Here is an 11979-nt window from a genome sequence, read left to right as displayed (position 1 = left end):
AAGTACTTTAGAAACACAAATCAGGCAAATATAACTTTTTTTTTTTTTTTTTTTTTTGCCAGTCCTGGGCCTTGGACTCAGGGCCTGAGCACTGTCCCTGTCTTCTTTTTGCTCAAGGCTAGCACTCTGCCACTTGAGTCACAGCGCCACTTCTGGCAATTTTCTGTATATGTGGTGCTGGGGAATCGAACCCAGGGCTTCAAATATACGAGGCAAGCGCTCTTGCCACTAGGCCATATCCCCAGCCCCCAAATATAACTTTTAAAGATGTATTTTTCTTTACATATAACTAAAACCATGACACAAATGAAAAAGTAATCATAGAAGTCTGTAATCATAGCATTCTCTAAATTAGTTGTTTTCTGGACCTACATTAGCCATGGAAAACAATCAAAGGAGGGAGACCTTATTCTATCTGGCATTTTACCTCACTCCCATCTCTTACATTTCACATCAGTCTGTCTGTTCAGCTAGTTAAATTTCTAAGCCATACATTTCTGTCTGCATAATGTTTTAATGAGAACAGCAAAACACCAAAACAATTAGGTACATAAGACTTAAAGGTCAGTTGTTCAAAAATGTCCTTGAAATAGCTTTCTGTTTTAGGCATTTCTGCTAGATTGTATTCACTAAGTTTATTTTTTCTTAAGAATGTAACTTTTTGGCCAGTCCCTGTGGCTTGGACTGAGGGCCCAAGCACTGTCCCTGGCTTCTCTTTGCTCATTCTTTCACTTGAGCCACAGCGCCACTTTTCACTTTTTCTGTTTATGTGGTGCTGAGGAATCAAACCCAGAGCTTCATGCATGCTAGGCAAGTACTCTGCCGCTAAGCCACTTTCCTAGTCCCAAAATGTAACTTTTATAAGTTAGAAAATTTGCAGACACAAAATGGTTAGGTAAATATTTAGGATCAGTCTAAAATGGAGTAGATTTCAGTAAAATAAACTGGAAAACCTACAGCCTGTGTATTCTTTGAATGAGTCTTTGGCAGAATTTCCTTTTCAGACTTTTTTTTAATGATGATGGACAATTTGATGAGATCAGAACAAAACTCTAAAGACAAGTGTAATGTTTGAATTAATCTCGTGCATCTATACAATATTCTAATGTATACTGCATCAAAAATAAAAAGACAGCTCATAGTGAGCTCTGTCCCTATCTTTTTAAGGGTTTTTCACTATTTCTCCCACAAACCGACTAGTTTAATTCTGTTATCCAGTTATTCATTACTGCTGGTGGGTTATGGCAGATGCACTTAAGCCAGTGGTGAGAGACGGTCCAGGTTGGTTACCCCTCAAGCACCAGCCTTATCTTATTGTAGGTCGCAAAAATGCCAGATGTGATATGTCAGAAACAAAGGGGTATTGTAAAGCTGGTATTTGAAAACATGTATATTGAGTAAGGAATGTGCTATTTGCTAGGATGACAGTGCAGTGACTATAGCATTAGGTATGTCCCTTTTAGGTCCTAACTCTTCCTCGCTTACTTGTAAGTACAGTCCTTTCACTTCCTGTTTTACCTCCTCTAACTTTGTTTAGAAGATGTCCAGTGTTGTATTATTACCTTGAGTGATTGCATGTCCTGATCGTTGCTATAGCTATTTTTATGTTGATATAACTAAAAGTTATCATTAAATGTTTTCCTACATAATCAGCTGTATTCCTTTAAGTAGATCTGAAAAATAAACTCTTGTTCTTTTCTTCAGTGTGTAGTCACCACCATTTGTCATTATGTGTAATGTTTGAGGGAATGGTATTCATCAGGGCTGGTGGTGGCTAATAAAGTGGATGTTTTCTTCATTTTAACTCGATGTTTTCTGGGGCTTTAAAAAATGTTTGTTTGACATTATGAGATAGGACTTAGAAGAAAAGCAGAATGTTGTTGGCCTTAACAGAATAGAAATGGCATTTACGAGTGTCATTTGTCAGTGTTCCAGAATGACTCAGTGAATTCTGGAATCTCAGCTTTTTACCGCCCAATGAGTTTTTACCTGCTGTGCTGTCAAGGCCCCAAAACAGAAGTGCAGCGCCATCTTGTGGCTCATTTGTGCCCATACTGCTTACATCCGTCGCTGTTAAGCAAGAGGCAGTCCATACAGTCTACTGCCTCTGGAGGTCACTGAGATCTGCAAGACACCAATGCAGTCAGCAAGCCCATGAAGAAGACGTGGTTAGCTATTTGATTTTCATACTTTTGCAGTATTATTTCATCTAAATGCACAGTCACATCCACAGACCAGCCAATATCCCTTCAAATCCATATCAGTATATAAAAATACAGTACCTGGGCTCTAGAGTATGTTTTTGTTTCAAGTTACAAATGTTGGCTGTGACTTTTATAAGTGTCTGCATATTCATCCCAAGTTTTTTAATATGTAGATGCCTCTTGTCCAATCCTAATCTATATGGTGGACATAGTCCTTCCGAAAGATATGTCATTGCTTGTTTAGATTGGCTCTTGTTTTCTCAGCAATAAAATATTAAGGTGGCTTAAAGTGTTTCATCTCCAATGAGGAAAATGTACTTTTAAATTCAAAATTTCAAAGTTACAGCTATGTTCTCTAAACTTCCAAAGGTTGGTTGTGTTGTTTTGTTTTGTCAATACTTGAGACAGAATTTGGTTATGTAGTACAAACTTGCCTTAAAACCCTCCTGCCCCAGTTCCCTACTGCCGTAATTACAGGCGTGTGCCACCACACTCAACTTGCTTCAATTTTTTGTTGATTTGCCTGTTTTCCAGTGCTGGGCCTCCTGCATACTTAGTAAATACTGCACTGTATTTCCAGCTCATATGGTTTTTATTTTTAATGAGAAGGCAATATAATTTTAGAACTCTGTAGACATACAAATTAATTCTTTTACATTTACCTTTGTAAGAACAAATGTCATTTTATGTATCAAAAAAGTAGAAGGAGAATTACCATCATTCTTGAACTTTAATAAGAACTGCCACCACCCTTTGCATTGGCTTTTAATTTATCAATGTCTGCATGTGTATGAAATTGAAATATCTTATTGGGATAACATGATGACATATATAGTGGAAATTCCACACACACACAGAAAGAAGCTAAACAACTCTGGGTCTCATACTTTACCTCATCCGCCCTGGCCGCAGACCGTCCTTTCACACAGAGTGACCAGGCAGGCTTGGTGGCATGCACCTGTACTCCCAGTACACCGGAGACTGAGGCTGCATATGGAGACCCTGTCTCAGAAAAAAGAAAGAAAAAAGAAGGAAGGAAGGAAGGAAAGGAGGGAGGGAGGGAGGGAGGGAGGGAGGGAGGGAGGGAGGGAGGGAGGGAGGGAGGGAGGGAGGGAAGGAAAAGGCTTGCTGGGTAGCTTGTGGGCACCCGCACCACCGCGCACTTTGCTTTCCCTCTCCTTTCCCCTCCAAATACAGCCCACCTTTTCAAGGTGTCCTAGCTGTACTGAGATCAGGATCTGGACTTTTCTTTCCCCTTTTGCCCTCAGCGGTTACTCTGAACCTGCATTGGCTGCAAAGCGTGGGAGTCTCGCCAAGTCGGAGCAGCTGTGCAGGGAACAAGTGGTAAACCTGTCCCCCCTCCCTGAGGGAAATGCACTTTCAGGAGACTCCAGTACTTCAGCCAGAGATGATCCTCTGTTGCTTCAATCTGGTTACACAAGGTGACAAACATCTGGTGACAGAACTTTTTCTGGGGGTTTTGACCATCTGTCCCTGTCCCTCGAAATTCTGTTCGCAGGGACCTGGGGGCCCAGGCAGCCTCTCCTCCGGATGGCTGCCGGCATCTCCACGGGGGGCAGCACTTGCAGCTCCAAATCTGCTCTGTCCACGTCCTGGAGTTACCCTCTGCCTGGCACCTGCTGGCCTCTTTCCTGCCACACGCAGCACTGAGCTCTTTACCTCAGTTACTCTCCCTCCAGCCATATGCATTGATATTATTGTTTTCCCCGTTTACAGGTAAAGAAATGGAGGCTCATGAACTTGTTCAAGGCCACAGTGAGTAGGTAGCCAAGTGGGAGTCTATAATCCAGCCCCTCTTCGCCAAGTGACTAGGCCCTGCCTTAACAACTAGCGGGGAGCGGTGGGAAGGGCCAGCTGGTGAGAGTGAAATGAGATCGTTTTTGAAAAACACACAGGGAAGTTCCTGGGATGTGTTCACTAAATACAGTGTTGCATTTCTCAGTTGCTAAGTGTGAAAGCTCGGTGGCTGCCCCTACACCGCTGCCCACAGCCTGCTCTGCCCACAGGGGCTCCCTTCACTGGGGTGATGCAACCCAGGCCTCTAAATGGAGTCAAAAGTGCCTGGAGGTCCCATACCTCTTCAGATCACCCTTGGCAATGGCCAAGCAGTTTAAGAATGTGGAAGCTCAAGCTACTGCTTCAAGCTGGACACATACTGAGGCTGTGGAGGGAGTCATTCACCTTCGGGTCCTTTCATCAGCTATGACTGGAGCCTCCCCCCACACCTTCCACTTGAGGTACCAGCAAGTCTCAGTCCTCCACCAGTTTTACCTGGGGACCCTCCCTCAGGAAGTAAATTATTTGGATTTCTATCTGGATTTGATTCTAGGGAACTCAACCCAAGGCAGTTACTCCTCACCCCACTTCCGTACAAATGCAGCCTTCATCTTTGTGACACTATACTCTTGGTCCTACATCTATGGTGACAGCGGGAAGGTGTGCAAGGGAGGGGCCCAGGTGGTGGCTAGGGGCAGAATCAAAGTGACAGGCTCACTCCCTGGATGCTACTTTACCACACTCCTAGGATCCATTGTGAATACCAGTTTGTGGATCACCAGCTCCCACTGGAAATAAGATCCAGGGAAAACTGATTCTGACAGTCATCTTCCTGCCTCTCCCTATCCAAACATGACTTAGACCCCAACATAGACCCTGACCTAGGCCCTCCACCTGAATTCCCTCCTCCCAGAGAGTACTGTTGTCCTTTTGCTCCAAGTCCTATTTGAAATGACTTTGGTTGCCATAGAAGCTTCCACTTAGAAGCCAGTTGGACATATCCATCAGAACACAGCCAGAGATTCTGTGCAGCAGCCCAAGAGAGGCTGCGAGGGACCAATAAAAAAATCAACTTGACCCGATAGAAGACGTGACTGTTAGCAAGCCAAGAGAAGAAAATCATAAGGTTGAAATTAAAGAACATTTTATTAGGTGGCTATAAAAACATGACACAATCAATGTCACTCCATAAAAATGTATAAGAATGTGATTACATTGGCAAGTAATTTGTACATTTGGTGAAAACATACAGATGATTTTTTAATTCACAAGACACCCTAGAGATGCAGCAGGATTGCTGCAAGATTGCTGAGAAAACATGAAACAAAGTTGTTGTCAGATAATTGCAAGAACAACCCATAAAAGCTTTCCAAAATGTTTGCAGCCAAAAGACAGTTCTTGGGAATTGTGGCAAGTTCAATGTGTCTGAAGCTGTGGAGCCCAGAAAAGCCCTTGGGGGACTGGTGACGGTGTGACCTTTCCTATCCGCAACCCACTGTGTAACCAATAAACCTGGACACTTCTTGCAAAGCTCTGGCCACCAGCCAGCCCCTAGCCAGAATCGCCCTATCCCCAGTGAATGGCATCTGAATCGGCAACCAGAGTCACAAGTGGGAGGTAGAAGAAGCAGGTGGCCATGGACCCCTGGAAAAGGCAGCTTTATCATTAGGATTTGGTGGTCTTGCAAGCTAGCAATGAGCCAGAAAATTGGCTTGGGGTCCATATCCTAATGCCACAAATGTATGGCCGAGCCTTCTCATCCCTCAAATCCTCCTTCATTCCCTACTGCTATAGCTCCTGCCACCTCCCAGGCTGGAAGCCATAACCACTGGGGAATTCAGCACTCGAAGGATGGCTGTACTTCTACCCCAACCCCCATGACTGGTTCCTCCTTGTGCACTATATTCTGACTGCTAGCCCATCCCAAGCCCCAGGAGCCCAACCCTCCTCCCCCAGGTGAGCCTTGGGTGAACCTTAGGGAGACTGTGCTCATTGATGGCCCATTGATTCCTCCAGCACCTCAGCAAGAGGCCCAGGGGCCTGAAGTGCCAACCGCCCTCTCTCAGGGCAAGGTCAGCTAGAGGGCAAAGCAGAACATTCAGGTAGCAGCAATACTGGGATTTTCATTTTATTGCTTGGTAGAGGAGGACTGAGGAGGACCTGGCTAGAGAGAAAAGAGAGCAATCTGTGACAGGAAACCCTGCAGTGAATCTGACAGATGGCTTGCTTGGGTGGAGCTTCCCCTCTGGCTGGAGGATAAAGTGTTCTCTGGATCCAGCTGGTGAGATGTCACAACTTGTCCTTTAGGAGGCTGGTTGTCTTATCATCAGGAAATCAACAGCCAGCAAGCCTGTCTTTGTTCCTGGAACACATATGTTTTTCTTGGAGGACAATAAAGCCTGCCTGATAAAATATCTTGAGAGGAGCCCTGAGCAGACCATAAACACATTGACACACAGAGAACACACACAGCTAGTAAATATGTACCATTGATGCTGGAAGGTTAGCGGGATCTGTGCCTTTTAGATTGTTTTCCATGAAGGCCAACTTGAAACACAGCAACTCAGCTGTGACATATGCAGTTATGCCTTGGGGTTTTGTTGGGCTCTTGTGGTTATTTTAATAGCTACTACGATTTTTTAAACTGCGTTTCAATGGGTTTCAGTATACCTTCGTGCAGGTATGTAGTGCACCTGGATCACGCGCCTCTTGTTATCCTCTCCTGTGCTCGCCTCCCTCTCACAGGTCCCTTCGTCAACCCAATCTGTCCCTTTTCTATTTTCATGTCTTTCAGAAGAACATCTAGATACTGCATATAACAGAAAATAGGCAATATTTATCTTTCTGAGTCTGGTTTATTTTACTTAACATGATGATCTCCAGTTCCATTCATATTCCTACAAATGACATAATTTTGTTATGAATTCTGTGTATATGACACAGTTTGTAATCTATTTATCTGTTGATGGCCCCTATGCTGATTTTATAACTTGGTTCTTGTGAGCAGAGCTACAATAAAAATGGATATGCTTAGATTCCTTTGGGTATGTATAAAGTAGTTAGTACCATGACTGGATCATATAATGATTCCATTTTTAGTTTTTTGAGAATATTCATACTTATTTCCCTAACAGTTGCCCTAATTACATTCCCATCAACAGTGTGTAACTTGACTAAGGGGCCCTGTGTATGGCTACTGGGTCACACCCAGGCAAATGAAATGGCTATCCAACGCAGGCAGAAGGTGGTCAGGCTGGAACTTCACACCCTCAGTACTGCTGACATTGAGTCTGGTACCATTTAGCTGTGTGGACTCTTCTGTATACTGATGTACTGATACAAGCATTGCTGGTCTCTCGCTCTAGATTCCAGGAGCACTTTCCTAGTCATACACTCAAAAATAACTACAGACATTGCCAAATGCCTCGTAGTTGGAGGTAGGATGGAGGGGAGACAATCACCTCCATTGAGAACTACCAGCTCTTCAGCTCAGCTTTGGGTGGCAAGCAGGAAGTGATGAAGGCTTCAATGAGCCTAAATGTAGGTTCTTTTCTTCTCTTTTGTGGCAGTGCTGGGGATTGAATTTAGTCCCTACTGCTCATTATGCAAGCATTTGCCACTTAACCCATATCCCTAGTCCTCTTGCTTTTAGCTTGTTTTGCAGCGATGATCTGCAGCTAACTTTGCCTGGGTGGGTGGGGCTCAGACCCCAATCCTGTGTCCACTTCCCAAACAACTTGGATTATAAGTGTATACCATACTCAGCCTCTGTGTCATATGCCCTTTTATAAGGAGAAGGCAGTCCCTGGACTGCATATTCTGGCTAGGGGTAGGAGGCGGGAGGCTGGCTTTGAACTGCAATCCTCAGATCTCAGCCTCTTCAGTAGCTAGGATTACAGTGCCTGTCTATCCCGGTCTTTTTTGATTAGCAGTTAAAACACAATATAATGGCTGGGAATGTGGCTTAGTGGTAGAGTGCTTGGCTAGCATGCATAAAGCCCTGGGTTCGATTTCTCACCACCACATGAACAGAGAAAGGCCAGAGTGGTGCTGTGGCTCAAGTGGAGAGCACTAGCCTTGAACACAGGGAAATTCAGGGCCAAAGCTGAGGCCTTGAGTTCCAGCCCCAGGCCTGGCAAAATACACACACATACATACACACACACACACACACACGCACACACACACACACACACACACAATGCAGTCTGAATCGCACATGTATAAAGTACAGAAAGTAGACATAACTTTGTGTAAAGGATCAGAAGATGATAAATATTACAAGCTCTGTGGGATCAAAGAGGCAGGGCACACAGTACCTGCTGCAGTCTCTCAGTTCTCCTTTGTTGAGGAAGATATTAAACAATGAGCATGTCTGGGTTCCAATGAAGCTTTATTTGTGGGCACAGAAATTTGAATTTCATATAGTTTTCACATCAGAAAGTGTGTGTTTTTGTTTCAACCACATTAACATGCTAATACTATTAGCAGCTCATAGCCTTACAAAAACCTGGCCAGGGTTTGGCTTGTTCCAGTTTGAGACCCTTGACCTTGTCCCTTTTTAAAAATCTTATTCCTGACTCGTGGTGTTTTTTACACTATTACCCTCTGAGGAAGCCAGGAGGAAGGAGTTATTCTTTTTATAAAAAATAAAATAAAATAAAAAGATTTCTCTGCCTTCTTTTAATTTTTTTTCTAGTGGAAAAAAAAAGCTATGACATATTAACACTGCATGGCTCCCAGAGCCCCCAGGAAACTCTTTAACGGGAATTTCATCTGTTTTCAGTGACTGCTAAAACTCAGGTTTTCCTGTTTGTGTCCTCTCTATATCTCTTTGCTCTGACACTACACAGAGAAAACCCAGATGGAACATGAAGGAAGTCTGGGACACTGGAAGTTGGGACCTGTGGCCACTTGACCCAGGAGAGGAAGTCACCAGCGGCCTCTGAGCACAAAGGCTTAAGTCCCACGGCGCTGCCCTGGAGAGTCCAGCCTGCGTTCCCCTGGGAACCGCTCCGGGGACTGGGCCCTCTATCCCTGTCCCTCAAAGATAGCAAAGGCAGCGCACATGAGGCTGATGGGAAGTGGGGAGAGAGAGGCGTGACTAGACATAGGACGGACTGCAGGGCGCCAGTGGCTCAAGCCCAGGATCCTATCTACTCAGGAGGCTGAGATCTGAAAATGGTGGGTTTGAAGCTAGCTTGGGCAGGAGAAGCCCATGATACTCTTACCTCTGATTCACTACAAAAAGGCAAAAGTTTTGCTGTGGCTCAAGTGGTAGAGCACAAGCCTTGAACCAAAGTGCTCAGAGACAGGTCCCAAATTCAAGCTCCAGTACTGGCACACACAAGAAAAAAAAAGCTAAACAAAATAAAGGATTGGAAAGATTTGGCCATTGGAGGGGGGAGCAGCAGAAGGCAGAGGGTGAGAAGGATGGAGAGGAAGGGGAGGAACTGAAGCAGAGGAAGAGCCAGGGGTGCTAATGGCACTCTCCCCTTGAGTGAGCAGGCTAGTAGTGGAGGGTAGAATCTTTGTTTTTGGAACCCATGCCCAGGAGCCAAGTGGCACCTTCCTCTCTCCACAGCCAACACATTGAAGACTTCCAGGTGGAAAACCTTCATCTGCTGTGAGACAGACAGAATTGCGAAATCTCATTCATTCATCACTCCACTTAACCTCACAGAACCTGAAAGGATCCTCCCAGCCAGAGGGGCCCAGGGGAGAGAGAGGCGAGGGAGAGGAGAGAGAAGAGAGAGAGGCGATTTCCCTCTCCTCAGGCAAGTTGAGAGTCTCCCTCACAAGGTCACAAATCTAAAGTCAGAGGGGACAAGAGCTCCAGCAGGAACCCTGGGGGCAGAAGGCTCAGAAGTGACCAAGCCAGCATCAGGCTTGGGAGGCAGGTGCAGGGAAGCTATGGGATCTGGCTTTTGTTTGGCCTCTTTCTATGCCCAGACTTGAGAGCTGGGCAAAGCATGAGAGGATGTGCTAAAATCCTGCGAGTACTCGGCCCCCAGCCCTGGGCCTCTCTCATTCTCTAACTCACCAGCAAGAATGAAGAATCCAGGGGCTGGGGATATAGCCTAGTGGCAAGAGTGCCTGCCTCGGATACACGAGGCCCTAGGTTCGATTCCCCAGCACCACATATACAGAAAACGGCCAGAAGCGGCGCTGTGGCTCAAGTGGCAGAGTGCTAGCCTTGAGCGGGAAGAAGCCAGGGACAGTGCTCAGGCCCTGAGTCCAAGGCCCAGGACTGGCCAAAAAAAAAAAAATGAAGAATCCTGCAATAGGAGGGAGGCTCAGCCACTTGAGACATCATGAAGACACTCAGACGGAAGGAAGAAGAGGGGGCTTTGTGAGAGTAGCCATGCCTACCTACGCCCACAGAAGGTGGCAGCTGAGGAGAACGAAGGTGACCCAACTGTGATAGGTGGGCTCTAGGCCTCCATGCCAGACAGGTGACAAAGACACGGTGGCACAAATACATGACTCCAGAGGAGTCCACTGAGTGGTGGACTCTGCTCCATGGAGCGGCCTCAGGGTCAGTCCCAGGGATGACTGTGGAGCTCTAGTCCCAACTGGGCTAAGCTGAAACTGCTAAGGACCTTATAAATCACCAAAGTAGACTGCCATGACCTTTGATTTGCAAGGTCAGGGGCTTGGGCTTGCAACTGAGTTTAGTTATAGGAAAAGAATGAGATATTACTGGATGCCTGAGAGTACCAGCTTCTCAAACTCCTAGAAAAACAACTTCAGCCTTACTGGCTGTACGTGCTGGGTTTCATGGCACCTCAGGCTTGTCACCTCTCAGCCTTATCTAATCAGTGTCCCCAGGACATCACACACTGTGGTGACGTTATGAGCTCAAGGCAGCCACAGAGTTCCATGGGCCTGGGAGAATGAATCATTCCATTAGCACTTTTCCCAAAGACTTCACTGATAGCACCAAGATCTGTACTGAATTGGAACAATAGAGCAGAAGTTCTTCTGATGGAGTATCAAAGCTGCTATTGCATGTTCCCAGGCTCTACTCCACTTCAGCTGGGAAGAGGCCTTCTAGCTCAGTAAGCATTCCTGTGCTCTAAGCCAGTGTAGTGTCAACATCCCTGTACAAAAGTAATGTCTTGCCTTCTGATTCCAGTCATGATGTAGGAAGAAGAGAAACAGGGATTGGAAATGGCTCACAGACTGAGGCAGCCCATCTGCCCAGGCGAGATTCTATTCCCATTATACTACTAGATGTTCTAATTTTGATTAGTAGTCATTGTGAAATAAGCTAGGGGTATAGCTTGTGGAAGGGTGCTTGCTTATTAGCACACATGAAGTCCAGGGTTCAATTCTTATTTACTGCCAAAAAAAGTATTTTTAAGATAGGTGAAAGGTCTCAGGTAATGTGTTTTCTGTAGGTTCTTGAGATTCAACAAGCATTATGACATACCTCGGGCACACCTTTAGGAATGTCTACCTCACTTCCCAGAGCAAAATTTCAGGACTTCTTAGTGGAAAAGGACAGAGCCCAAGTTCCTGACTGCCAAGTACCAAACAAACACCTGTCTTCCAGCATGGTCCCTTCTAGAACTCTGAGAGACAGACCCAGAAAAACTAGGACCGTGACTCAACTCCTGAGGAAGACCAGAAATGTCCACTACATGGTCCTGGGAGCTCAGAATCTGAATCTTCTTTCAAAGTCAATGTGTTAGGGCAGCTCAGGAAGAGCTTGTTATTTGAATAAAAGGAAAGAAATTGCTTTCCCCTCCACAACATTTAGGCTTATCACTATCTGTTTCTTTCCTTCCAGCTGAAGCTCACATTTGTGACTGCCAGGATCAGTAAGTAGCCTGGGCCTGAATGTTGGGGTGCCTTCTTGAACCCAGGCAGAATGGAGAGGTGTCCAAAGGAATGCTTCTTGAAAAGTCTCCATCTCTTCTCTAGGCAAGGGTCATCCATACTGAGACTCTGAGGGCTCATACCCTGGGGACAT

Source organism: Perognathus longimembris, chromosome 19 (genome assembly GCF_023159225.1).
Source record: "Perognathus longimembris pacificus isolate PPM17 chromosome 19, ASM2315922v1, whole genome shotgun sequence".
NCBI lineage: Eukaryota > Metazoa > Chordata > Mammalia > Rodentia > Heteromyidae > Perognathus > Perognathus longimembris.
The sequence above is the reverse complement of the archived record's forward strand: the minus strand, read 5'-3'. Positions refer to the sequence as shown.